Genomic DNA, 27,880 nt, shown 5'->3' with positions numbered 1-27,880 from the left:
TTGACTTGTTAAAGCATTTATTAATGTATTTAGCAAGTATGTGCAGTGGTCAGAGAGTGAGATGTGTCTCAGTCTCCTTCTTACCGCAGTCTTACAACATAATACAATGTCTAGAGAAATGTTATGAAGATATATAAGTATGTTTACAACAGTTGTAATACTTCAAAAGAAACTAATGAACATGGAAATATGCCATCTAGGCATATGTAATTAAATAATTGTTAAAACATCAATAGGGATGTTAGCCTCAAAAACATTAATCACTTGATTCATACATTAATGGGTAAATACACAAAAACAAATGAAACTGCTATGTTGCTTCATTTGGAGTGGGGAAAAAATAAAATTCAAATGCATCAATGCTAACTTTCGTTCTAGTCAAGGCTTAAATTTTAACACTAAGTAAACCATTATACTACAAATAAGTGGAATTTCTATCAGAAAATCATAATGTTTAATTTTAAATCAATTATCCCATTCTCAAAGTGTCATATTAACACTGATAATCAAGACTGTCAAAAACAGACTGACTCAGAAATCTAAATGCAAGTTTATGAACCAAATTACACAAATATTAAGTCTGAAAAAAAAAACAGAAGTGAATTTATACATACATAAATGTGTGTATATGTATATGCAAATAGAATACAAATAGATATATACAATAGTTTCATATATAAAGTTTTATATGTTTATTTGTATTCTTATTTATGTGTATATTTCTATAGTACCTCTTATATATCAGAGGTTATCTCATACATTTCCTCATTTAATTCTCCTAATTCTCCTAATTAGCTATTGGTTCCCAATCTGCATCATCTGAAAATCTGATAAACTTTCTTGTATATTCTTCCCAGCCATTGGTAATGACAAAGATGACTTCCTCACGCCTGTAGGGACGCTTGGGTGGCTCAGTCGGTTAAGCACCTGACTCTTGATTTAGGCTCAGGTCATTATCTCATGGTTCATGGGGTCGAGCCCCACATGGGGCTCTGCGTTGACAGTGAGGAGTCTGCTTGAGAGTCTCTCTCTCCATCTCTCTCTCTCTCTCTCTCTGCCCCTGCTCTCTCTCTCTCTCTCTCTCTCAAAATAAATAGATAAACTTAAAAAAAAATAATCATAAGGTTTATTTATTTATTTTGAGAGAGAGAGAGAGCACTCCTGCATGCACATGCAAGCATGGGAGGGGCAGAGAGTGAATCCAGAGCAGGTTCCGCACTGTCAGCACAGAGCCCTACACGGGGCTCATCTCACCACCGTGAGATCAGGCCCTGAGTCAAAATCAAGAGTCAGATGCTTAACTGACTGAGCCACCCAGGCACCCCTAATTCTCCTAAAAACCTTTTGAGGTAAACATTAGTTTTATGAATGAAGAAAAACCTGGCACATTTTAGGTGTCTATCCTCAAGTCTCAAAACTAGTTTTTAGACTTAATCCACACCAATCTGTCTCCAAAGCCCACCACAATGTAACAGAAGGCACTCTGTATTTCTCCAAACACAAAATATGATAGTCTAGCTTTCCCTGGTTCCATATTCCAAGAGATACTGAACTTCTAGAAGTACAAAAAATTTATTTTAAAAAAAGATGAAAGAATTTGCTTGCTGTTTGTTGTCTAGGTACTGAATTAACTGCTATTCTCATATGGAAAAACCTAAAACAAAATCAGTTCATTGTACTAGGTCTTTTGTGGGCAGTGATTTGTCCATATGAACAAACAGATGGAGTCCTAGTCATCATTATCATTGCTGATTTATGCCCAAGTGAGACCAACTTTCTATTGATTACTACCATGATAAAAGCATCTACTTCTATAGACAATTTAGGAGACAAGAATGGACAATAAGTTTACAACAGTGTTTTACAAATTGTAATTGTGCAAACCAGGTTTGAAATCAATTTATATGGCTTCAATCAGCTCTTTTTGAATGAAGTGAGATGGAATGGAACAGGAAGGGAACAGGAAGGGAACGGGAAGGGAAGGGAACAGGAAGGCAAGGGAACGGGAAGGGAAGGGAAGGGAAGGGAAGGGAAGGGAAGGGAAGAGAAGGGAAAGGAAAGGAAAGGAAGGGAAGGACACTGTAAATAGCAAATATTCTTTTGAGGAACTTGTTTCTGTTGTGTGTGTGTGTGTGTACGTGTGTGTGAGTGTGTGTGTGTGTGCGCGCGCGTGTATGTGCTGGCTTACAATGTAAAATGTATTTCTCACTGACAGATGCAACAAAAAGTATTTTTTTCTTTTTTTTTCTTTTTTTTTTCAATATATGAAATTTATTGTCAAATTGGTTTCTATACAACACCCAGTGCTCATCCCAAAAGGTGCCCTCCTCGATACCAATCACCCACCCTCCGATCCCTCCCACCCCCCTATCAACCCTCAGTTCTCAGTTTTTAAGAGAGAGAGACTTTTTTTTAAAGGGACATATGCTTTTAAAAGTTCCAAATTAGATGGAGTATTTGAGTGACATTGAAGTTCTCATGATCTTTATTCTTTGAACTTCTGCTGTTCAATAAAATAGCACTAGTGTTCAAACTTTGTAGGTGCATCAACATGTTATTAGTTGTGCCTTTTATTTTGAAGCTCGAGCAAACTGTTTTGCTCAACTCTATCTTCATTTAGTTTTTTTTTCAATATATGAAATTTATTGTCAAATTGGTTTCCATACAACACCCAGTGCTCATCCCAAAAGGTGCCCTCCTCAATACCCATCACCCACCCTTCCTTCCCTCCCACCCCCCATCAACCCTCAGTTTGTTCTCAGTTTTGAAGAGTCTCTTATGCTTTGGCTCTCTCCCACTCTAACCTCCTTTTTTTTTTTTCCTTCCCCTCCCCCATGGGTTTCTGTTAAGTTTCTCAGGATCCACATAAGAGTGAAACCATATGGTATCTGTCTTTCTCTGTATGGCTTATTTCACTTAGCATCACACTCTCCAGTTCCATCCACGTTGTTACAAAGGGCCGTATTTCATTCTTTCTCATTGCCACGTAGTACTCCATTGTGTATATAAACCACAATTTCTTTATCCATTCATCAGTTGATGGACATTTAGGCTCTTTCCATAATTTGGCTATTGTTGAGAGTGCTGCTATAAACATAGGGGTACAAGTGCCCCTATGCATCAGTACTCCTGTATCCCTTGGGTAAATTCCTAGCAGTGCTATTGCTGGGTCATAGGGTAGGTCTATTTTTAATTTAACAAAAAGTATTTAAAGTCAATATTCTAAAGGAGTACATATGTGCACAAGTTAAAGTTAACAACTGAAAATTCAAAAATATATATATTATATATATACAAATGCATTATATTTGTATCCATATGCATTATATAAATACAAATTACATGTATACATATTATATAAGTTAATACAAATGTATAATATCTACATTATATAGATATATGATGTACTTATAATGGATATATTGTATATATAATAGGGAGAGAGACAGACAGAAAGAAATCCTGTGGTCAAGAGGAGAGGAGACCACCAAAGGAATGTTTTTTTGCTCTATGAATGGCTTCTGAAATCCAGAAAAACTATCCTTTTATTAATTGCCATTTCAAATTTTTATATAAGCAATTACAACAGGCAGATGCCCCTGTCTTCCTCTTTTTTACCTCCACTCTGCTTAACCTCTGCCTTTACTAGAGCACCTATCCTGTATTAGTTACTATGTTTGCATCTAACCGCATTCAGCGCCTATTATCTGGTATATGGAAAATGCTCAGAATCTGCAGAAGGAAACTCCTGCCAAGATACCAGAGAAACAACCATTAGAATCTATTCTTTCTGTTCTGAAAGGTTTAACGGTCTTTTTTGTCTCGTATTAACATGCAAATACCTGAGAAGAGAACAGCTAAGATCTTGGCTCTCAGTTTAGGGTTGGAGCCTGATAGCTACCTGAGGTTGAGGTGGATTGATGCTACAGGCGTGAGGAAGGCACCTTTGACATTACCAATGGCTGGGAAGAATATACAGGAAAGTTTATCAGATTTTCAGATGATGCAGATTGGGAAGCAATAGCTAATTTGACAGATAGAAATCTAGATTTTATCATCTCTACAAGGGCAAACATCAACACAATTAAACTGTAAACAAGCCTAAGTATAAAGTTTTGCATTTATGTTCAAACACCTTCAACTGCTTAAGTGGATGATAGAAGGGAGCCAAAGCATTATTAGCAGGAAAAAAAAAAAAAAAAAAACAAAGCCCTAGACCTTAGGCTTCAGTTCAAGAATATAATTACAGTGACCATACATCCCCACCCAAGACAACTCTGGTTTATGCCTGTTGCCTAAGCCTAATTATTAATTGTGTGCCCTTGCACTCTCAAAGTGTCCTGATAGCTTAGTGCCTGATAGCAAAGTGTCTCAAAGCTTACATGATAAAGTATATGATCAATCCAAATACAGCAAATGAACACGGTGATGTAGCGGCTGAAAGCTGATGCAGCCATTTTAAGCTGACTTACAGAAGAATGGGATCGCAACCAGAGGAAGTAGGAACATTGTTGGGCTCAATTGTACTCAGACAGAATATTAGGCTGAATTATAGATGCCACTTAAAATGTGTAACAAATTACCTGTGTCCAAAGTTAGGCAAATGGGAAGGCAAGCAAAATACAGAAGTCATGTCCTCTGAGGACAATGGTAGGAACTAGGAAATGTTGTCTAAGAGAGAAAACAAAGAGTAGGCATAATCTCACTTTTACAGCTGATGGTCTACATGTAAAAGAAGGAAGATTTTTTTCTCCATATTGATCCAGAACCAAAGCAAAATTTCTAAATGTGTAAGTATATTTATAAGTGTAGGGAGGCACGCCTGGGTGGCTAAGTTGGTTAAGCCTCCAGCTCCTGATTCTGTCTCAGGTCATGATCTCATGGTTCGTGAAATCGAGCTCCGCGTGGGGCTCTGCGCTGACAGAGTCTGCTTGGGATTCTCTGTCTCCCTCTCTCTGTGACTCTATCCTGCTCTTGCTCTCTCTAGCTCTCTCTCAAAATAAATAAATAAACATTTTTTTTAAAAAGTAAATGTAAGGAAAATATTGCTAGCAATCGGAAAAGTCTAAAAAACACAAATTAATCATAGGCATGTAAACTTTTATAATAACGTCCAGGCAGAGGCAGATGAGAAATGCTACAGAAGGGATCTTGCATCAGGAAGGATCCCCTTCCAAATACTACCTTCTGTTTAATACGATGGCAATTGTGGCAGGGGTGACTGGCATGAAAGGGTAGGGTTCATGTCCAGTATTTATGGATAAAAATCCCAGACCTCTCACTTTGCTCAGCTACGTTTATCACACCATGGTTTTGTTGGGCTTCTGCCTATTACAGAGACCAGGAAATTCTGGCCCTGGATCCTGTAAGTCATGTACTAAATATCTGTCAGTATTAGGGTAAAATGCTCCAAGTTAAAGCACTATATAAATATTCATTATTATTATTTCCAACTTTACATCCCAGATGTGTAAACACAGTTGTGTTTATATCTTGGAGTTCCAGAAGCATGATGTTTGTTGTGATAGTCTGTCACTTAAATATTTTAATTTGGTAAGGTACTCCCCGATTAAAAGAAGATGAACAAAGAACCAAAGGTAGAAGGAATGATGACCAAGAGATACCTCCTCCCCCAACACACACGTGTGCACGTGCACACACACACACACACACACACACACACACACTCACACACACCACTAGCAGTTAACATTCAATAACCGAGCACTATGGTAAGAGCTTCCCATGGATTCTTTCATCTTCATAGAAAAACTGGAGACAGGTGGTGCTACCATGCCCCCTCTACAGTGGAGCATGAAGTTAGGTGCTGCCCAGGATCACAGAGTTAGCAAATGGCAGAGCTACGATTCAAAGCCAAACACCTAACTTCAGAGTCTGTGCTTTTATACTCTGGAGATGGAAGGGACACACACAACCCAGCTATTTTGCTTGTCTGGAAGCTGGAATAGCAAAATATTGAAGAATTGGGAGGTGCGAGGAAAAGTGAGACTTCCAGAAAACAGGCTGGACATGAGAAGTCGGAAGCAAGAGATGAGCTATCACATTGGCTGCTGCAGGAGGCAAGACAAGGGAACTAGAAGAAACGCTTGTGGCGTTTCCTTCTCCCTGCATTTTTTTGTCTTCTCCTTTCATATCTATTTCTCCTTTTTCCACCATAACTTCAAGTGTGTGTGTTGTTCTCTTCCCCCATGTCTTAGGATCTCTCTCGTTCCATCTTTTTTGTTTGTTTGTTTGTTTTATCAAGTTCTTTCCTTTTCTTAATCATTTTCTTCCTTTTTACTCTCTTATTTCACTCTTTCCTTTTTACTCTCTTATTTCACTCTCTCCAATTATTTCCTTTATTTCTTCTCTGAACTTTCTCATTACTCCTCTTTTCTTCCTTTCTCCCTTGCATGATTATAAAATTGTGCTTAAAATGTACTAGATTTTGTTCAGATAAGATTATATCTATTGAATTTCAAATAAAAATCTAGATGAATTGAACATTTCTTATCAAAATTGAATTTAAGGGGCACCTGGGTGGCTCAGTCAGTTAAGTGTCCAACTCTGGGCCAGGTCATGATCTCACAGTTTGTGAGTTCAAGCCCCCCATCAGGCTCTGCACTGACAGCTCCGAGCCTGGATCCTGCTTCAGATTCTGTGTCTCCCTTACTCTCTGCTTCTCCCCTGCTTATTCTGTCTCTCTCTCTCTCTCTCTCTCTCTCTCCCTCTCTCAAAAATAAATAAAATTTTTTAAAAATTTGAACTTAAAACTAAGTTGCAAAAGCATAACATACATCTACCAGTGGACTTGGATTCAGAATATAGAAAGTACTCTTACAACTCAATAAAGAACACATACAACCCAATAAAACATGAATAGACACCACAAAGGAAAGACATATGGAAGGCCAACAAGCACATGAAAAGATGCTCAACATCTCTGGTCATTAGGAAAATGCAAATTAACACCTCAGTTACAGGGGTGCCTGGATGGCTCAGTCAGTTAAGTGTCCGACTCTTGGTTTTGGCTAAGGTCATGATCTCGAGTTTCGTGAGATCGAGCCCCACGTTGGGACTGCATGGAGCCTGCTTAGGATTCTCTCTCTCTCCCTCTCTCTCTCTGCCCCTCCCCCACTCGTGCACTTTCCTGCGCTCTTTCAAAATAAATAAATAAACTTAAAAAAATAAACAAAACCCCAATGCATATTACTACATGCCTGCTCAGAAGGCTACAATTAAAAAGAACAACAACACCACATGTGGGAGAGGATGTGGGGCAGCTGGACCCCCGATATCTGATGCACATATACATTCTTACCCTCATTTGTGAGATGAATGTAAAATAGTTCAAATACTTTGAAAAACATACTGGTAATTTCTTGAAAAGTTAAACATATACTTAAAATACCCCATTCCCAGGTATCTATTCAAGGGAATTAAAACATATGTCCACACAAAGCCTTGTATGCAATGCTCATCTCAGCATTATTCATAACAGCCCAAAAAGTGGGGGGCGGGGAGGGCAACCCAACTGTAAATGTAAATGTGATGGTATAACTCAACAATGGAATACTACTCAGCAAAAAACAAAAAACAAAAAAAAAACAAAAAAAACAAAAAGCTTCTGATACATGCAACAGCACAGAGATGTCTCAAAAGCATCCTACTAAGTGAAAGAAGCTAGACACAAATTTCCATTTATCAGAAATTCTAGAAAAGGCAAAACTATAGCATCCAAAAGAAGATCAGGGGTCGCCTGCAAATGGGGTGGGGACAAAGAATGACTACAAAGAGAGGACACTTTTTGTGGTAATGGAAGACTGATTGTAGTGTTGGTTGCATGACTGTAGGCATGTACCAAAACTCACTGAACTGAGCACTTAAAATGGGTGGATTTTATTGTATGTAAATTATTGTACAATAAAACTAAAAAAAAAGGTAAATAAATTACTGTTTTTGTATATGGCTTTCAATCGCATACCTTTCCATGGATCGGTGGTTTCCCAAAAATATTCTTAAGATAAATGTTAAAGCAGGGGCACCTGGGTGGCTCAGTCGGTTAAGCGTCCGACTTCAGCTCAGGTCATGATCTCACAGTCCGGTCCGTGGGTTCGAGCCCCGCGTCGGGCTCTGTGCTCACAGCTCGGAGCCTGGAGCCTGCTTCGGATTCTGTGTCTCCCTCTCTCTCTACCCCTCCCCTGCTCATACTCTGTCTCTCTCTGTCTCAAAAATAAATAAAAACATTAAAAAAAAATTTAAGATAAATGTTAAAGGAATAGTAAGAACTCCTTTTTTTTGTTTGCATTCTGGTTTGCTGGGTACGGCAGCAAGAAGACGGGGGTGACTTGTTTGCTACCATAACAGGATTTAGCTGGCTTCCCCGCACATGGCCGCTCTCAAAAATATTTGATGATTGACTGATAAGGCACACCCAGTCTTGCAGCAGATAGATCTGGTTAAGCCTAGTGAGACAAATTTTCCTAAACAAAGCACAAAGTAAAATTGAGCCTTGTTTCCAAAATTTAACTTTAACCTGGGGAAACGAATAGGCTAGAATACCTTCTCATATGTGAAAGTGAGGAATTCAGCTCAGACCACTGAGTCACGTCAAAAAAGACTTGGGAAGGCTGACACCGAACAAAGATGAGACTATCGAAGCATCCAGACTAAAGACTGAATTGAACTAAAGCACATCAAATATGTTAAAATCCAAGAGTTCACAGGTATAAAAAAGTACTGTGTGGTCAACTTTGAATGCTAGGGTACCAGCTTGTTACTTTAAAAACAAGGAAAAGAAAACCAGCGCATTAGAAAAGGAAGACAAAATAAGAGGAAGTTGACCCAGCACCAACACAGCCTATGCACAAAAGCATGCCTGTGCTACCCTACAAGGTGGAAGACAGAAGCCGCACAGCACGGTGTAATGTGATCCCAGTCCAGCAGAAACAAACAGATCCACAACGTGCTTTTCCATGCTTGATAAAAACCCTGGGAAGGTAAACGGGTAACAGTGGCTCTCCGTGCAGAGCGGCAATGGGCATTGCAGGAGGGAAATGATCTTCACCTTGTACTTTCCTGTTACTTTTGTAAAACATCTCAAACCAGTAAGTTTTTAAAGAAAAAAATGTTCATTTTTCCAAGAAAAGGATCAAATTTATCATGGACTATTTAATTGTGTGCTTCATTTAGTGCACACATGTTCTCTTCCATTCTTTTCCACAAACTCTGATGCAGTAGCACCCAACCACTCACCCACTAAGAAAATACGAGACAGGAAACGCACCCAGGCTGAGGAGGGGCAGGTTCCTGGTAAGGGAGGGAACAGGAGGCGTGCACATCCCAACCGCATGCCAGCTGTCCCTGAGGCCAAGGCAAGGCCCTCTCAGCCTGGGAGGGTCCAGCTGAACTGCATTTTATTTCTTTGAATCTCTAGTCACGCAGTTCAACAAGAGTGGTGAAGGACACAGTTAGGAAACTTCTCAAATGGTCACAGAACTGAAAAGAATGAGGACTCCACAATCATTACAATGACTTTTCTAACTGCTAATAATTCTTATGTCTTTTGCCAGATAGGTTAGACTCTCTGTATTAATCAGTTTTATATCTATGCATATATGGTCATTTGTATGTCTACTTCTTTTGACAGGGACAGCTCAGAGCAGAAGATCTTGAAGAGTCAGGGTAAACGAAAGTACTGACACATTTTTAAGGCATTACAAAACAGAGAAGAGTCTTAATCTAGGCACCATGGACCCACAGTTTCCTGGAGGACCACAAATCCCCCAAAAGTGTAAGAAAAAATATAAGAAAAAGTGTGTGTGTTCACAGGGGCATTTTCTATCAGAGGGCCTATAGCTTTTATCACATTGTGAGAGGGGGAGATGTAGACCCCTCAAAAACCTGTAGCAACCACTACAGTAAGGAAATGTACCAATGTAAATCATGTTAAGCTCCCCTGCTGATAACTGTATAAACATAGTGAGTTATAGGCAGGCATGAGCTAAACTCTGCCTTGTTTATCAACAGAAGAAAGAGAAGATTGTTACAAGATGCTGGAGAGGGAACAGAAAAAGGGAGTCAGTCCCAAGTGTGTGCTCAGGTAGAGAAGAATTCCTAGAGCAGGTCCGCAAGAAGCCACAGGAGCTCCCAGCACCAATGTAAGCAAGCGTGCCAGAGTGATGTGGAAAGACAGAAAGAACAAAATCACAACTCCACTTCTACCCAAGGGATATAACTGCTTTTGCCCACCAAAAGACACGTAAAGGATGTTTACAGCAGTATTATTAATCGTAGCCCCCAAACTGGAAACTACTCAAATGATCATCAATTAGAGAATGGATAAATTGTGATACGTTCATACAACGGAATCCTAAAACAGTAATGAAAAAGAACAAACTGCTCCTCACGCAACAACATAAATCACACGGGCAGAGTGCTGAACAGGCGCCTTGATTGCAAACTCGAGAGCCAGCCTTGTATGCATCCCCTCTCTTGTACCTCAAGTTCCACGTAATAAAATCCCTGTAAGGCCTACCTTCAAAATATATCTAGAATCTGATTTCTCACCGACTTCTCAGCCTAACTCAGACTGCCATAATTTCTCCCCTGGCTATGGCGAAATCCTCCTACCCCGTCTCCATGTTTCCATGCCCGCCCCTCTGCCTGTTAACTAACTCTCCACACAGCAGCGGGAGTGAGTCTATTAAAACACAAGTCAGGTCCGGTCCGTTTCTGCTCAAACCCAGACACAGGCCCCTGGCCTCTGCCACCCCTGACAACCTTCCTGACTTCATTTGCTACCCTCGGGGCCACTCACTAGCTCACCCCAGCACCCCCACCTGCGTGCTATTACGGACACTTACGCAGGACCTCTGACCTGGATGCTCCCTCTGCCTCTGCCTTTTCCCCATGATGTCTGCAGAGTTGACTCTCTCTCCTACTCAGGCCTCCGCTGGAACATCAGCAAGGCCCTCCCTGCCACTGCGAAAACAGCAACCCCTTCCAGCCACACTCTGTTATGTTGCTTTACCTTCCTACATTGCACAGCACCATGCGATGGGTGCCTGGCACTTAGCACTCAAAGGATGTTTCCTACATGAGTGAACACACACATGAATAACTGAGTAAAAGAAATGCATGATGTTAGTTACATTCATTCCTGGATGTTGAATAAAATCCCACAAACTTTGGTACAATCTACATTTTTTTTGTCTTAAATATGAATTATTTTGACCGAATAGGAAGTATAGGACACAGTCACAGGAGCCCGCAGTTTACTGGGTCCGATTCATGAGATGCCTAAAAAGTATGAGAAAAGCAATAAAGCAAAAGGAAATATGTTCTTTCTTGAGTATCTTACCATCTCCTTGGCTTTATTAAGAAAGTGGTTACTACGATCTTTCAAAAGGAAAATGTGAGTATGGAGAAAAATCATTTTCAGGCAAAATGTTATTCACTTATAAATTATCAGAATAAGTTGTCTGTGAAAATCAGGCAAAAGATGGTAGGTGCAACTTTTTTCAGCTACACTGTTTCGCAAGCAGGAAGAGATGTTTCCCAGGTAGCAGCATTATAAACGTTCTCAAGGGTCATAGAGGCCTATCCTGCCTGCAGATTAGCAACGGCTTTGCCAGAACAGGCGGGCTTTGATCTTATCCAGGAATGACGAACAACAGACCTCCCGCGCTCCCTGCCTGCTAGATGAAAACATGAGAGCATAAAGGAGCCTTGGTGCTTCTTTCCTTTTATCCCTGAACAAACACAGACACAAAGCAGATGTGACTTCACTAAATATGAGCTGGTTCCACTGATGCACAGTTTTGATTGCACTTCTAAGGATCACACATTGTGATGCTCCCACTCTGTGTGACTGAATCCAGGCAGAAGGTGAAAGCAATCCTCGGCACCACAGACATAAAAGTGTATTTGAGGCAGAAATTCTGGATAGGCTAATGATCCGGTAAATGGTACGGGATTATTTTTCGAGAGCCCAAAACTGCAAAGTTGAACTATTGGATCGTTAGAACAATTGCTACCAACACAGCTGACTCACACTGCTTGAAGAATCACCCGTGAGGGACTTGCCAGGGCTCGAGAAAGAATAAATGCCGTCACAAAATCTTCACTTAGAGAAGGTAGAGAAGTCTACAGGAAAAACACAAGTGAACCAAGCAAAAATTAAGAAATATTTGCTTTAAAAAGGGGGGGGGGGGTGGAATAACAATAATATGGCCATCGTAATGTTGTTTTGTGGAACACAATTAGAAAGAAGCATTTAGATGCTTCTACCTGAACTATACAAAAACAATCACACCGGCTGTTTTTTTCACTCATAATTCACAATTTAGTTCCATTACTGAGACTGCCACAGTAGATATTCAATAAATGGCTAACTTAATTGAAATTTAATTCTAAAACATAAACCTCATTCTTCCAAGAAGGCTTCATGACTAAATCAGGTCACAAAAAAAAAAAAAAAAAAAAAAAAAAATTCCTCCTCAGACCCCTAGAATACTTACTACCCAATAATGATTACAGCTGGTTTTTGCTGTTCTTTATTTTGTACATAGATGCTTACCTCCCCAACTTATTTCCCAACTCCCTCAAAATCAGAGACTGGGCATTACATTTCTTCTGAAACCTAATAATACCTTACCATGGGGAAACACAGAGTGGGATTAAATGTGAAACATCACACCCCATTCACCCTAAGTGAGCACAAACCGCTCAAAATAGAATCTCTCTCTCTCTCTCTCTCTCTCTCTCTCTCTCTCCCCCCCCCCTCCTCTCTGTCACACACACACACACACACACACACACACACACACACACACACTTGCATGGCTCTTCATGAGCTGCTTCTTTGAAGACCCAATAAAATATGCATGCAAATGGAGGGAACCTGGAGAATGAGCTCATTCTACTTAGCCCCATACCCCACATTGGCTGAGCTTAGAGAAGACAGGGCTAGTGTTTCTGTGCTATTTAGGAAGCACTGGACGTGAGTTTGAATAGAAAATGGGAAGAAATAACCTGACAATTTGCCACTCAAAAAACATGTAACCTTTCCTTCACTGCTACTTGGTCCTATTTAGTGTGGCATGCCTCCTTGGAGAGCTGGCTGGGCTAGTGACACATCCTTTTCAAAGCAGTCTATAGGAGATTTCCTCCAGACTCACACTACCTTGGTTTGCTGAGAACGTCACAAACTTAATCTGGCAATGCTGTTACATTCTTTATTACTGGAGTAAACATGGGCCATTTATGAATTTACACTCACCAATAAGATCTACATGGAGAAAAGTAGAGGACTGTCAAGGCAATTCAGCCAAGTTGAGTATTTCAAAACAGTGCATTGTTCACCGAGATATCACCTCACACCTGTTAGAATGGCTACTTCAAAAAGACAAGAAACAAGAGTTGGCAAGGACATGGAGTAAAGGGCACCCTTGTGCACTGCTGGTAGGAATGCATATTGGTGCAGCCACTATGTAAAACAGCATGGAGTTTCCACAAAAAAGTAAAGATAGAGCTATTGTATAATCCAGCATTTCCACTTCTGAGTATTTATCCAAAGAACCAAAAACACTAACTCAAAAAGATATACGTACCCCCATGTTCATTACAACATTATTTACAAGAGCCAAAGTATGGAAACAACTTAAGGGTCCATCAACAGATGAATGGATAAATAAAATGTGGTACACACACACACACACACACACACACACACACAGTGGAATATTAGTTAGCCATAAAAAAGAATGAAATCTTGCCTTTTGTAACAACATGGATGGATTTTGAGGGCATTATGAGAAGGGAACTAAATCAGACAGAAAAAAGACAAATACCATATTATCTCTTATATATGTGGAATCTAAAACAAAATTAAAAAAAACAAGCTCATAGATACAAAGAACAGATTGGTAGTTGTCAGAGGCAGGGGGCTGGGGCTGGGCAAAACAAGTGAAGGAGTCAAAAGGTACCAACTTCCAATTTTAAAATAAATAAGTCATTGGGATATAATCTACAACATAGTGACACAATACTGTATTGTATACTTGCGGGTTGCGAAGAGAGTAGACCTTAAAAGCTCTCATCACAACAAAAAAATATGGTGACTTATGTTAACTAGACTTATTGGGGTGATCATTTCACAATATATACAAATTCAAAATCATTATGTTGCACATCTTAAACCAATATAATGTTGTATACCAATTATATCTCAATAAACAAACAGTGCATTATTGTATGTACCTGCCTTTTTCTTCAAAGATTTCAAGTGTTTTCTTCTCAGGTGTGTGTGTGTGTGTGTGTGTGTGTGCACGAGACCAACTGACAGACAGAGACAGAGACAGAATTACGTTTAGTTTCTTAGTTAACTTGTGCCTAATTATCTTTGTGGCTACATTGGAAAACTATAAAAGTGAGAAAAACATGTTTCCAGGCTCCCTTTCAAATTCACAAAATTACTTTTTCTTGCTCAATAGCCAAATAATTCAAAACTGAGCAGTTGCCCAGGTCAGGACCAAAGTGTCCAAAGAGGTAACCAATCTTCCAAAGTTTCTCTACTGAACTTTCAGCTAGTAAATTTCAGTTAGTAAATTTAAAATTCCAAAGAAAAATTATTCATGAAATTTGCATTTAGTTAGTTAGTTCTTGATTCTACAATTTACCCCACTCCCAGCTCAGAGCTCTAAAACCATCTACAATCACTTGAAATCTTTGTCTTCACATAATTGGTAATATTGCTACCCTTCCAATTCTTGGTTCCTTACTGATGCCATTACCCATTTTTTAGAGTAGTCACCTCCAACTAGTTGTGTATACAAGAAACCATATAAAACTACCACTTTGGTAGATTTAAGAAGTTCAAAGTTGGTAAATCCTTACTTGAAATGTCTAGTCTTCTAGATGTTTGAAAGTGAACAATGTGTTAGAAGTAGAGAATTAAAATAACAACCCCCTTTAACTATTCTGTTAATTTACAGGAATGGTTGTATTTGGGGAATGGACGTGTTGAACCTGATGTGCTAGAGAGTGTGGTGACTGTTCAACTGGGGGGGGGGGGGGAAGTGAGGAGAGAAGGGTTCTGTGCCCATGAGTCTTTAGACAAATTTAGATTGTCTAATCATTGTTCTGTAGGTGCATTTTAGTTAATAATACTGTGTGTTAAAGGAGAAACAACTCCTAATGCCCAAAGTATATTAAAAGTAGAGGTAGTAAAATAATCCCTTTATAAAAGCCCTTTGTTAGTTTCTAGGAAGGGCTGTTCTGGGAGTGTCTGTTAAACCACTTCTTGGAGCTAGATGTAGTCCTGTACTTACTTAGTCACTGAAATGGTGGAGGGAGCAGAGGAGGGGTGAGGGAAGGGCTTTCTTTCTGTTAGTATCTCCACATCTAGAAGACAGTTTTATGTAATAACTAGAGGTCTGTATGTGCACTTTTATGAAGTACCTGTGTTTGCTGTGGACAAGGTTCATTATTTTGTAATTTTTTTTAATGTTTATTTATTTTTGAGAAAGACAGACAGAACTTGAGCAGGGGAGGGGCAGAGAGAGAGGGAGACACAGAATCTGAAGCAGGCTCCAGGCTCTGAGCTGTCAGCACAGAGCCCAATGTGGGGCTTGAGCTCACGAACTGCGAGATCATGACCTGGGCCGAAGTAGGACACCTCACCGACTGAGCCACTCAGGCACCCCGGGAATGCAGTATTTTAACTGTAACTCTGCCAAAATCTTTATCTAGAGGCCTGTTGTCTTCTATGAAATTTTTGTCACCAAGAAAGGCAGGATTACGGGGCGCCTGGGTGGCTCAGTCGGTTGGGCGTCCGACTTCGGCTCAGGTCATGATCTCGCGGTCCGTGAGTTCGAGCCCCGCGTCGGGCTCTGTGCTGACAGCTCAGAGCCTGGAGCCTGTTTCAGATTCTGTGTCTCCCTCTCTCTCTGACCCTCCCCCGTTCATGCTCTGTCTCTCTCTGTCTCAAAAATAAACGTTAAAAAAAAATTAAAAAAAAACAAAAAAAAAGAAAGGCAGGATTACATTTTTTTTCTTTCAGATGGAGTTGGCGTAGTGTATTCTTGGTTATCAAAATACTCATAGTTTTGGGACTTTGAAATGGTAAATATTCATGGTGTGTAAAAAAGCATGATACATAAACATACGAGCTTAATTACATTAAAATGCTTAGTTGTGTAGATGCACACATGGGACCTAGAAATCAAACTGTAAGCTGCTTGTGATTACGGATGACTTTGTTCTTTACTTCTTGTGTTTTTCAGTTTCCTTTTGTGCACATGTTAACTTTTTAAAAACTAAAAATTTTTAAGTCTAAAAAAAAGTAGTTCAAATTTGGTAATTTAATACAGCTCAAACCTAATATATGCTTTAAACCATCTTCAACTCCTCTGTTCTTCATGTTATTCATTCAAATAGTATGCAGTTTTGACTAATCAAATTCCATAAGGTTTTTTTGATACGTCTCTTGTTTCACTTTCATAGTGACCATTGTCCATTTGCTAAACTGCGCTGAAATGCACAGCTCACCACCTCTCGGGAGGATAACCTACCAACTGTGTTTGTGCCGGACTCCCCATCATTCACATCTCTTCCAGTTCAGTCTCAAGACCACTGGGTGAATTTCTTCCAATGCTGTTTTTAACATACTCTCCTGTTCAAGAATTCTGCATCAAATGGAAATGTATTTACCTCTGCTTGAGTGTCTTCCATCAAGTCGCCTGTCTCGTGTCATTACTTCACCAACCTTCCTTATTATCCTCCAGAAGATTGCCTATTCCAGGCCAGAAAACACCCTGCCACAAACCCATAGCTTCTTTTGCCTTCATAAGAGACTTATGTGTGTTAGTCTATCATCTGAATAATTCAGCGTATCAGCTTTCCACCAGTTCGAGTCGCTGAAGAAAATACCTTCTATGGGAAGCCTTCCCTAATTAAAACACTCATTTAATGCTATAATATTACAAAGAGATCATCATTTCTCATTGTTTTCACATTTGTTCCTACCTGAATTTTAGATGTATTATCTCCAAACCATCTTCTCACTAAAACTTCAGTAGCATGATTTCCAAACTGCCTGCAGAACATATCCACTGGGGTGTCCCATTTTCCACAGGAGAGAAGACCTTCCTTTTAATTTTAATGGTAATAATGATGGCCATTCCTTGATATTTGGGTAAGTTATTTTTTAAATTGCAAAAGAATGCTTGAGATTCTAAAATATCATTTTCCTCAGGAAATCCATGTGTGATGAGTCACTGCATAGGCCGGGCAAATCGTAAGTAGCTCAAAATACAAATTTTAGACACTATTAGCACAAAGATAATTATTTAAACCACAGGAACAGATGAAATTCAAAAAATGGAAGTAAAGGAATGTGAAGGGAAGGGGCAAAACCTGGGGAAATTCATTCTTTTAAGTACATGTTGAGGTACAAAAAGAAGTGAAATTCATTGCTGGGATCTGACTGTAAGGTATCACACAGCACTCACATAACCCCAGCCTTTCTCCAACAGTATTAGCTTGATTCCCTATAAGGTTTTTATGGGTAATTATGTCTACTCCTCAGTTTAAAGATAGGAAACTTGAGGAAGAAACTGAACTCATGACTAGCTGGCATTGACTTATAAATGTCCTGGTCAGGAAATTAAAAATGGACTGTGATCCAAAGCAGCGATCATTCAGGCATAGTATGCATAAAGATTTCTGAAGGAAAAGTTACTGTTTATTTCATTGTTTAAGATGTCAAGCATTGGTGGAAAAATCTAAATTAGAGCCATATTTTAGTCATAACAGATTTTCTAAGTGTAGTAATCACACAGTTACAATCCCTGTTTTTTTTTCCTCCTGGAGAAACAATGAGATACTGAATACGTTCCACTACATTCACGGCCTGCTCTTGATTCTATGAGAGAAAATAAAGGCCCTTGCTTTTAAATATTGTACCAGGATTTTAAGGATTCTAAAAATCACAACCAAGTATTATGTTCATTTTTGGAAACCAAGCCTACAGATCTCAGGGAATGCCAAAATTAATTTGTCCATCAGCTTCATATGTTATCAATTCCCATATATGTCATCAAAGAAGGAATAAACACCAAAAATCTCATTTTCTTTATTATGACATCTGTCCTCTATGACTCCCTAAATCACTAATCATTTTAAGTACTATGACTCAGAAACACAGTTATAGGAATCACTTGAAGATGAAGATGTACATAATTTATTTTTTTAATGTTTATTTTAGAGAGAGAGAGAAAGAGAGACAGAGTGTGAGCTGAGAAGGGGCACAGAGAGAGGGAGACACAGTATCTGAAGCAGGCTCCAGACTCTGAGCTGTCAGCACAGAGCCCGATGCAGGGCTCAAACTCACCAGCCACGAGATCATGACCTGAGCTAAAGTCAGATGCTCAACCAACTGAGCCACCCAAGCACCCCAAGATGTACATAATTTATTAATCATGTATCTTCTCCCCCACCCTGCACTGCTAGAATAACCTTCACAATTGCTAATTAATACCTGCTGGATGTCCAACAGGGGTAAAATATGGAACCAGACAACATGAACCATTAGAAAACAAGAAACGATCCTGCTCCTCCTAGAGAGCCTGGTGAAGAATAAGCTAACCTATTTCTAACTCCTATTATGAACTTGAGAGTGACCTTACATAATAGTAGCACATTTCATTTCAAATCAAAAGAACTTAATCTCAGTTTGGAAAATATTTACCATAATGTTGAGCTTTAGGTTGCACAGTTAGATTTCCAAGCTCAATACCCAATAAATGCTTGATTTTCATTTTGCAATCTGGGTAGACAGTCATCATAGCTATAGACTCCAACATCCCTGCCCTTCCATAAAGTAATATATCTTTAAATATATTTATAGTTAGCTCTGACACTAGACATCTCTCTAAGGGTATGTCACATTCACCACTCCCCTTGTCATCTCCTCATAGACAGTAAATTATGGAACCCTTCTCTTTGGGTAACATCTAGAGTAAACTAGAGATTTACACCTCATCTGAAGAGAACCATCTCTAGGCTGTACAGTGCCAACTAGGTGGCCTTCATTTAAGAGATCTGCCTCACAGAGGTCCACTATACTTGATGGTGACTGATTAATAAATAGGGCGACCATGTGTTTTATTTTATTTCCAAACCAGGACACCTTTAAAGTTAAAAGAACCCCTGTAATTACACTGGGACAATAGGTGAAAACCAGGATTGCCTCCGAAAAAATGGGACGTGTGGTTATAAACAATGAGCCCAAACAGATCCTCTCTCTGCACATGAGAGAAGAAAGCCAGCAGAAACACACAGAGTGAATGCAGTAAGCAAAAATCCTGAGGCAAAAGGAAAGTTGGTAGGTAATCATGAATGAACAGAAGAGGTAAGACAGAAATGGAAAAACAACTTGTCAATGACATCAGGAAAATAGGTAATATTTCAGACACTGCGCTAACAACTTTAGATACCTTGTTGCCTTTAATCTCCAAAGCAATTCTATGAGACCGCTATAATCGCTCCCCACTTTACAAATAAATTAAGTTTGGATATCTGCTCAAGATCATGAAGCTAGTTAATATCTTCCAGGCAACGAAAATAGCTGAGTCATCTTAATGGCTAAACACCAGAGCAGAAGGTTCCAGAAATGGTATGCACATTTCCAGAAGATCACCCAAAGAGAGTAGTAGAGTGTGGAAGCAAATGCTAGAAATTAAATTTACATTTTTTATCTTCTATTTTAAATTTTATTTTTGTGTAGGTTCAATAGGATATACAAATCAGTATTAGAGTAATAAACACATAATCTATAAGTCAACACAGATCCATTTCACTCACTTTTTTCTGATGTGACATACGATCAAACTGTTGAGAGACCACTGCCCTAGAATTCAGAGCAACAGACACCCACTTCTGAGGGGACATTTCCCACAGTCACTGGCATCATGAGGACTAATTTCAAGCTACTATAGCCAAGGTTGCAGCCATGAGGCACTGGTGGTGGTGACCCAGACTGATTCACGTTGTCCCTCGCTTCTCTATTACACGCTCTAACAACAAACTCCCATCAGCTCAAATACACTGAGTGTGAAATATCAAAAGCATCATCTTATACTAGAAGCTCTAAAGGTCCTCAACCAACACTACAAAATAACATGATTTTAAAGCCAGACATGAAATTATTTTTACCACATGCATAATCCCACTGAATTACAGAGCTATGTGTCTATAGTCTTGACATAGTCAGGGAGGCCATGAGACTGAGTGGGCTCCAGTGTCTCGGTAGCCTACAGAAGCAAACCAAAACCTAAGTCAGAGTCAATGCCTGGGAATCCAAGAAAGTGAAACCAATCAAAAACAGCCAACCAGGCTTTCCCAAATTGCACAACACTGTAAAATATTAAACAATCAAATCATTGCTTTCCTCTGCACCTTCTCTATAAAAACTTCACCCCTAGCTCCTGTCGTTGGAACACTCCTGGTTTACTACTGCCCAATTCCAATTGATATTTTTGCCCATATAAACTTCAAATTTTTAATGTGCCTCAGTTTACCTTTTAACAGTCTGGAGGCATAAGCAGGATTAATAATTAACTACGATGGGTGAACAGTCTCCTTTTTAAAAATAGTTTAAAATATTTCAATTTAGACATCTAAAAACTCATTTTAATTTCAACAGCACTCTTTTTTTAGTAATAAAGTGCTTTTTGCCTACAATGGCTAAGCTACTTTCTCCTATTACAGCCTCATTTGAGATAGTGACTAGTTATTATATGCATAATAACTTTTCTTTTTTTAAAAAAAAATTTTTTTTATGTTTATTTATTTTTGAGACAGAGAGAGACAAAGCATGAACGGGGGAGGGTCAGAGAGAGGGAGACACAGAATCTGAAACAGGCTCAGGCTCTGAGCTGTCAGCACAGAGCCCGACGCGGGGCTCAAACTCACGGACCGCGAGATCATGACCTGAGCCGAAGTCGGCCGCTTAACCAACTGAACCACCCAGGCGCCCCGCATAATAACTTTTCAAATACATGAAAATGTTTCTTTAATTCAAGTGTTCTTCTTTCTCTATCTGGCCCAAATTCATCTCTGATTTTATGAGACCCTCAGGAAGTACACTATGTTGTGATAATGCTTTAGGCAGAGTCCTTAAAAAAAAAATACTTCTTTGAGGGGCGCCTGGATGGCTCAGTTGGTGAAGCATCCGACTTCAGCTCGGGTTATGATCTCATAGTTCACGGGTTCCAGCCCCATGTTGGGCTCTGTGCTGACAGCTCGGAGCCTGGAGCCTGCTTCAGATTCTGTCTCCGTCTCTCTGAACCTTCCCTACTTGCTCTCTCTCTCTCTCTCTCTCTCAAAAATAATAAATAAACATTAAAAAAATTTTAAATACTTCTTTGGAATGTGGAAGATGGGAAAGTGAGGGTAGGAGCTGGCTGCTTAGATTCTCCTACTTGAGAATTTGTAGAAATTCAAAGACAGTTCTGGAAGTATTAAGAATAATTGCTTGTGTCTTAATCAGAATCCAAAGGACAATGGCAGTTACTAAAATTTGATTCTGAAGATAACTGCCCAAATTAACAGCCCAGGTGAGAACCTCTCCTATTGTCTCCTTTCCCTTCCATATGGCTTTCCCTTCCATCTCTTTCCTTGTGTCATGGAGAGCCAGTCTTTTCTTCATCCTCTTCCTACCTTCCTTACTTTTTATCTCCCACTTCTAACCTTCTTTCTTCATTAACTAGACACAGTATGTAAATCTATATTTTAAATATCCATAAATATACATTGATACCTTCTTTTCTCAATTTAAAAATACCAGCTGACCACTCTCTCTCTTTCAAAAATAAATAAACATTAATTTTTTTTTTTTAAAAAATGCGGGCACCTGGGTGGCTCAGTCGGTTAAGCATCTGACTTTGGCTCAGGTCATGATCTCATGCACAGTTTGTGAGTTCGAGCCCACATTGGGCTCTGTGCTGACAGCTCAGAGCCTGAAGCCTGCTTCGGATTCCATGTCTCTGTCTCTGTCTCCCCCCACCCCCCGCACTTGCTCTCTCTCTGTCTCTCAAATAAACATTAAAAAAATTAAAAAATATACACAAATTGACCGTGAAAATTTAGAAATAACCAAATACCATCTAGTACATAATAGATGATTATTAACATTAGTCCACATTATATTCCCCCCTTTGCTTGTTGTTTTTGCCTTGCAATTAGCCCTTACTTGATTAATTTGTCCAGATCAATTACCCTTAATGAAGAAAAAAGGATTCCCCACCTTACCACTAGCCTTTTCCCAGTCTTTGTAGCCACGATGGCTCTTAAAAAATCCAGCTCTGTAACGTTTCTGTTAAAAGACACAAGTCCAGAATATAAAGCCTCTTGTTGGAAAAGAGGATGTCTAAGTCCTCACAGACCAGACTGTGAAGAAGAGCTCCAGGTATAGCAGGATATCTGATCCAGTAGCTGGACTATCCTTTTGAGTTTCGGGTTCCACTGAACCTACATACCCAACTTTCGAACTGGACACATGGATTTTCTATATTCTCCTGAGCTCAAATGAAATCAGCCAACATTTTTTTTATGTTTATTTATTTTTGAGAAAGACACACAGCATGAGTGGGAGAGGGGCAGAGAGAGAGGGAGGCACAGAATCCGAAGCAGGCTCCAGGCTCCGAGCTGTCAGCACAGAGCCCGATGTGGGGCTCAAACTCACAAGCCATGAGATCAAGACCTGAGCCGAAGTCGGACACTTAACTGACTGAGTCACCCAGGCACCCCTCAGTCAACATTCTTTTTAACTTTCTTATTAAATGCCAAGGAAAATATCAAAGGAAATATTTACAAAATCTATAGTTTTTCCAACAACAGGTTATTGATACTCTATGGACCACCTTCAACTCTACACATGGTCTTCTCTGGGATCAAGGCTCAGAGGCCAGACTTAAACTCTGGGCATCGTAGGCCATTTGCATCATGAAGGCAGAAACAGTATCTGTATTATTTTGTAATAACATCTCCAATGTCTATCAAAGTACCTAATACTTAAAAAGGTTCAGTAAATACTTTACAAGTCAACGAATGATGCAAGCATATAAATTCTCACCTTTTGAATGAAATACCCATCCTAAGAAGTAGGTAATGGGCCATATCCATTACATGAACTAGCAGAAAGAACTTCCTTCTCTTAGTGACAAGACAGATATTCTTTCAAAATCCCCTCACAGAAATCTAACTTGTGTTACATTTGAAAACAAATTCAAATGAGGAGGGTTTTTTACCTTTTGTCCATGTAAAATCAAGACACAGTAGCAAACCCAGGTATGTTCTAAAATACATTATTCATTTCATCACAGCACAGCTCTTTGTCAAAGGGACAGAAACAGTAGTTTGTAACTGTCTGCCTTCCCTCAACAGCTGCTATTTAAATCGTGAGGCGCCATTCTGTTGCAAATTATATCTTACCTAAGGAAATTACACTAGCTTTGCAAACATCAACCAAATCTAGACAAATGAAGTACAAAATTACTGATACTATGAGTTGGCACACACAAGCGACCTAATGAAAGGTGAGAACAATGCCTTCAAAGACTAGCGCATAATTACGGGTGGTGAAGCAAGACTAAAGGACAGTGCACAAGACACGGGAACAGCAGCTCCTGGCAAGCCCAGAGGCAAAGTATGTAACTTCCACACCATCTTTTCTAGAGCTGCACGAGATTACTGTTAATCTCTGCTACTGTTAACTTCCACCAAGCCCACGCAAAGTCTGAGCTAAGGAAACCCATAACAAGATGGAAGTCAGCAGAATCAAATATGGTTACATCGAAATATCAAATATGAAATTAATTGTCAGCATCTCAAGGAAGAAAAGAAGGCAATCTTGACTTTATCTTAATATCTGCATCTCTGAGGGGCGCCTGGGTGGCTCAGTCGGTTAAGCGTCTGACTTCGGCTCAGGTCTTGATCTCGCGGCTAGTGAGTTCGAGCCCCGCGTCAGGCTCTGTGCTGACAGCTCAGAGCCTGGAGCCTGTTTCAGATTCTGTGTCTCCCTCTCTCTCTGACCCTCCCCCATTCATGCTCTGTCTCTCTCTGTCTCAAAAATAAATAAACGTTAAAAAAAAATTTAAAAAAAAATATCTGCATCTCTGATTCCTTATAATATAGGGGATGAGGTGAGGAAGAAAACAACCCTCCGTGATCCCACCTTTGCCAGTAACCATGCTAGTTACTTTACACAAACGATTTTATTTAATTTTCAAATAACCCCAGCATGTCTATATCACCATCATTTTACAGGGTGTATAGTGAGACAGAGTGGGATTAAGTAAACCCCAAAGTCACGTTCCCAGTAAGTGGCAGAGCCAGGGTCAAACCCTCAATTAGTCTGACTACATTACACCAATGCAGGAAAAAGAAGATGCCCATCAAAAACAGAATGCCAAAACTGCGGTTCCAGGAGAGAAGTGAGCCCTAACACTCTAAGGAATTCATCGTATACAACACTTTAACCTCTCTCCTCTGCATCTAGAATGGACTAATTACATCCCATCTTTTAGAGAACTGAGAAAACAGTCACTCACATTATCTGTGTTCTGTGATAGATGAGGAATCTGGGTGAGAAAGAACAGAATGTAGAGTCTGCCAGTTTCCTAGCAATGGTGTAAAAACATGTTTTCTGAGATCCGGCAATCCTACTCCTAGGGAAATACCCGAGCAAGAAGGTGCCATGGGCCTCTGGCAATCTAGTAAAGCCCTTGGACCTTTTCTCAGACTAATGTTTGATTACCTACACTCATAATTAAAGGCAATGAACCAGCAAAAATAATGCAACTCATGACAAAAAAAGGCAAGTGAAAATAAACATGTAAATTTTTTACATCCAAGTTCATGGACCCAGAAAACAATGAGACATGTACATTTAACTCAGAAATGCATGCATACATCATAAATAACAGGACGAAAGAGCAGGAATGGTTAACACAGAAGTCAGGATAGCAGTTGCCTTTGAGGGGGGAAAAAGGGGGGTCACAGTAAAGTCAGGGGCACAAAGGGAGCTTCTGAGGTACTGGTAGGTTCTAGTTCTTAAACTGGCTGCAAAGCACTGGTATTGCTGTTTTTCTAATAGCACCATTAGTAAAGACTGTCCTCCCCACTTGGACTGCTTCCAAGTTGGACAGTGAAACTGTGGCATTTTTCCACCCTTGTGTTTACATGTGCCTGGGGAAGCAAAGAGGCTTCCTGATTACCTGAATGCTGCCTCTGACTGGGTAGAGAGTTCTGCCTGATTCTAAATTCAGAATTGGCACACCCACTGGGCCAAAATATTTAAAGCCTAACCTCCATACCTAGCCTCTACTATACAAAAGGTGAAATTTTGGTGTCCACCTTCCCTCCTTCAGCCCAATTTGTCCTTAGTCAAAATAAATAAATAAATAAATAAAAGCGCTAACCAACTTTCAAGACTTATTATAAAACTACATAATCAAGACAGTATACTCGTGAAAAACAGAAAAATCGATCAATGGGGGCACCTGGGTGGCTCAGGTGGTTGGGCGTCCGACTTCGGCTCAGGTCACAATCTCACACTTGTGAGTTCGAGCCCCATCGGGCTCTGTGCTGACAGTTCAGAGCCTGGAGCCTGCTTCCGATTCTGTGTGTGTCTCTCTCTCTCTGCCCCTCCCCTGCTCACACTCTCTCTCTCTCTCTCTCAAAAGAAATAAACATAACAAAACAAATTTAAAAAACAAAAAGAAAAATTGATCAATGGAACAAACTAGAGAGCCCAGAAATAGACCCACATGATTACAGTCAATTGTATCTTTGACAAGGGAGCAGAAGCAATACAAGGAGAAAAGACAGTTTTTTCAACAAATGGTGCTGGAAGATCCACATGCAGGGGGAAAACATGTAGACACAGACCCTACATCCTTCACAAAAGTTACACCCTTCACAAAAATGGAACACAGACCTAAATGTAAAACGCAAAACTTTAAAACTCCTAGAAGACAGTGTAGGAGAAAACTCAGATGACATTGGGTATAGTGATAAGTGATAACTTTTTAGGTACAATACCAAAGGCACAATCCATGAAACAAAGAATTGATAAGCCAAACTTCATGAAAATAAAAACTTCTGGGGTGCCTGGGTGGCTCAGTCTGTTAAGCGTCCAACTTCGGCTCAGGTCATGATCTCGCGGTCCGTGAGTTCGAGCCCCGCGTCAGGCTCTGTGCTGACAGCTCAGAGCCTGGAGCCTGTTTCAGATTCTGTGTCTCCCTCTCTCTCTGCCCCTTCCCTGTTCATGCTCTGTCTCTCTCTGTCTCAAAAATAAATAAACGTTAAAAAAAATTTTTTAAATAAATAAAAACTTCTGCTCTGCAAAAGATACTGTCAGAAGAATGGGAGACAAACTACAGAGTAAGAGAAAGTATTGCAAAAAAAAAAAAACATATCTGATAAGGGACTACTATCCAAAGTACACAAAGAACTCATAAAACTCAACAATAAGAAAGCAAACAACCCAATTAAACACTGGGCAAAAGACCTAAACAGACACCTCACCAAAAAAGATTCACATTATAACCAAATGAAAGGATGGTCGACATTTTATGAAATTAAAGAAGTGCAAATTAAAACAACGAGATACAACTACATGCCTATGAAAACACCCAAAATCCAATGCTGGCAAGACTGTGGAGCAACAGGAACTCTTCATTCATTGCCGGTGAGAATGCAAAACAGTACAGCCACTTTAAAAGACCATCTGGTGGTTTCTTATAAAACTAAATGTACTCTTAACATCTGATCCAGAAATCATGCTCCTTGGTATTTACCCAAATGAGCCAAAAATCTTTGTCCACATAAAACCTGCACCCTGTCTATGGCAGCTGTGTTCATAATTGCCAACATTTAGAAGTAACCAATATGTCCTTCAGTAGATGAATGGATAAAGAAACTGGGACATCCAGACAATGGACTATTATTCAGCACTAAAAAGAAATAAGCCCTCAAGCCATGTAAAGATATGGAGGAACCTTAAATGCAGACATACTAAGCAAAAGAAGTCAGTCTGAAAAGGCTATATACTGCATGATTTCAATTACATGATCAATGGATCAATGTACTGCATGCAATCAATATACTGCATGATTTCAATTTCCATTCTGGAAAAGGAAAAACTGGAAAAAGTAAAGGATAAAAGGCTAGAATGAGAGAAAAATTTGCAAATCACATATCTGACAAGAGATTAATATCCAAACTATATTTAAAAAACTCATATAACTCCATAGCAAAAATAAAGAGAAAAAAATCAACGTGATTAAAAAATGAGCAGAGAATCTGTATAGACATTTTCGCACAGAAGACATGTGAATGGCCAGCAGGTACATGAAAAGGTGCTCCACATCACTAGTCATCAGGGAAATGCAAACCAAAACCACAGCGAGATATCACCTCACACCTGTTAGAATGGCTATCATCAAAAACACAAACAATGACAAGTGCTGGTGAGGATGCTGAGATAAGGGAACCACTCTGCACCATTGCTGGGAATGTAAAGTGGTGCAGCCACTCTGTAAAACAGTGTGTACCTCAAAAAGTTAAAAATAGAACTACCATTTGTGATCCAGCAATCCCACTTCTGGATATATATGTGTAGAAAACAAAATCACTATCTTTAAGAGATATCTGCACTCCCAGGCACTGCACTATTTATAATATTCAAGAAATGGAAACAACCTATGTGTCTGTCAACAGATGAATGGATTAAAAATGTGGTATATATCAAATACAATGGAGTATTGTTGAAATGGAGCATGATGGAATATTCTTCAGCCATTAAAAAGGAAGG

General features: G+C 39.6%; 1 protein-coding gene across 4 annotated transcripts in view; it reads right to left on the bottom strand.

The window, feature by feature from the left end:
• The window catches only part of ITPR2 (inositol 1,4,5-trisphosphate receptor type 2), a 493,421-nt gene that overhangs the window by 402,097 nt on the left and 63,444 nt on the right, over positions 1-27,880 (bottom strand). Inside the window, exon 1 of one of the 4 annotated variants that reach the window (XM_058743296.1) lies at positions 12,056-12,144. The exons of the other annotated variants lie outside the window; for them this stretch is intronic. The gene's annotated coding sequence lies outside the window, so the exon portion shown is untranslated. Of the gene's footprint in view, positions 1-12,055; positions 12,145-27,880 lie in introns of those variants that run through there. 4 annotated transcript variants of the gene reach the window in all.

The sequence above is a fragment of the Neofelis nebulosa genome, chromosome 8 (genome assembly GCF_028018385.1).
Source record: "Neofelis nebulosa isolate mNeoNeb1 chromosome 8, mNeoNeb1.pri, whole genome shotgun sequence".
In the NCBI taxonomy this organism is placed as follows: Eukaryota; Metazoa; Chordata; class Mammalia; order Carnivora; family Felidae; genus Neofelis; species Neofelis nebulosa.
Note: the sequence above shows the minus strand (reverse complement) of the source record. Positions and strands in the feature narration are given on the sequence as shown.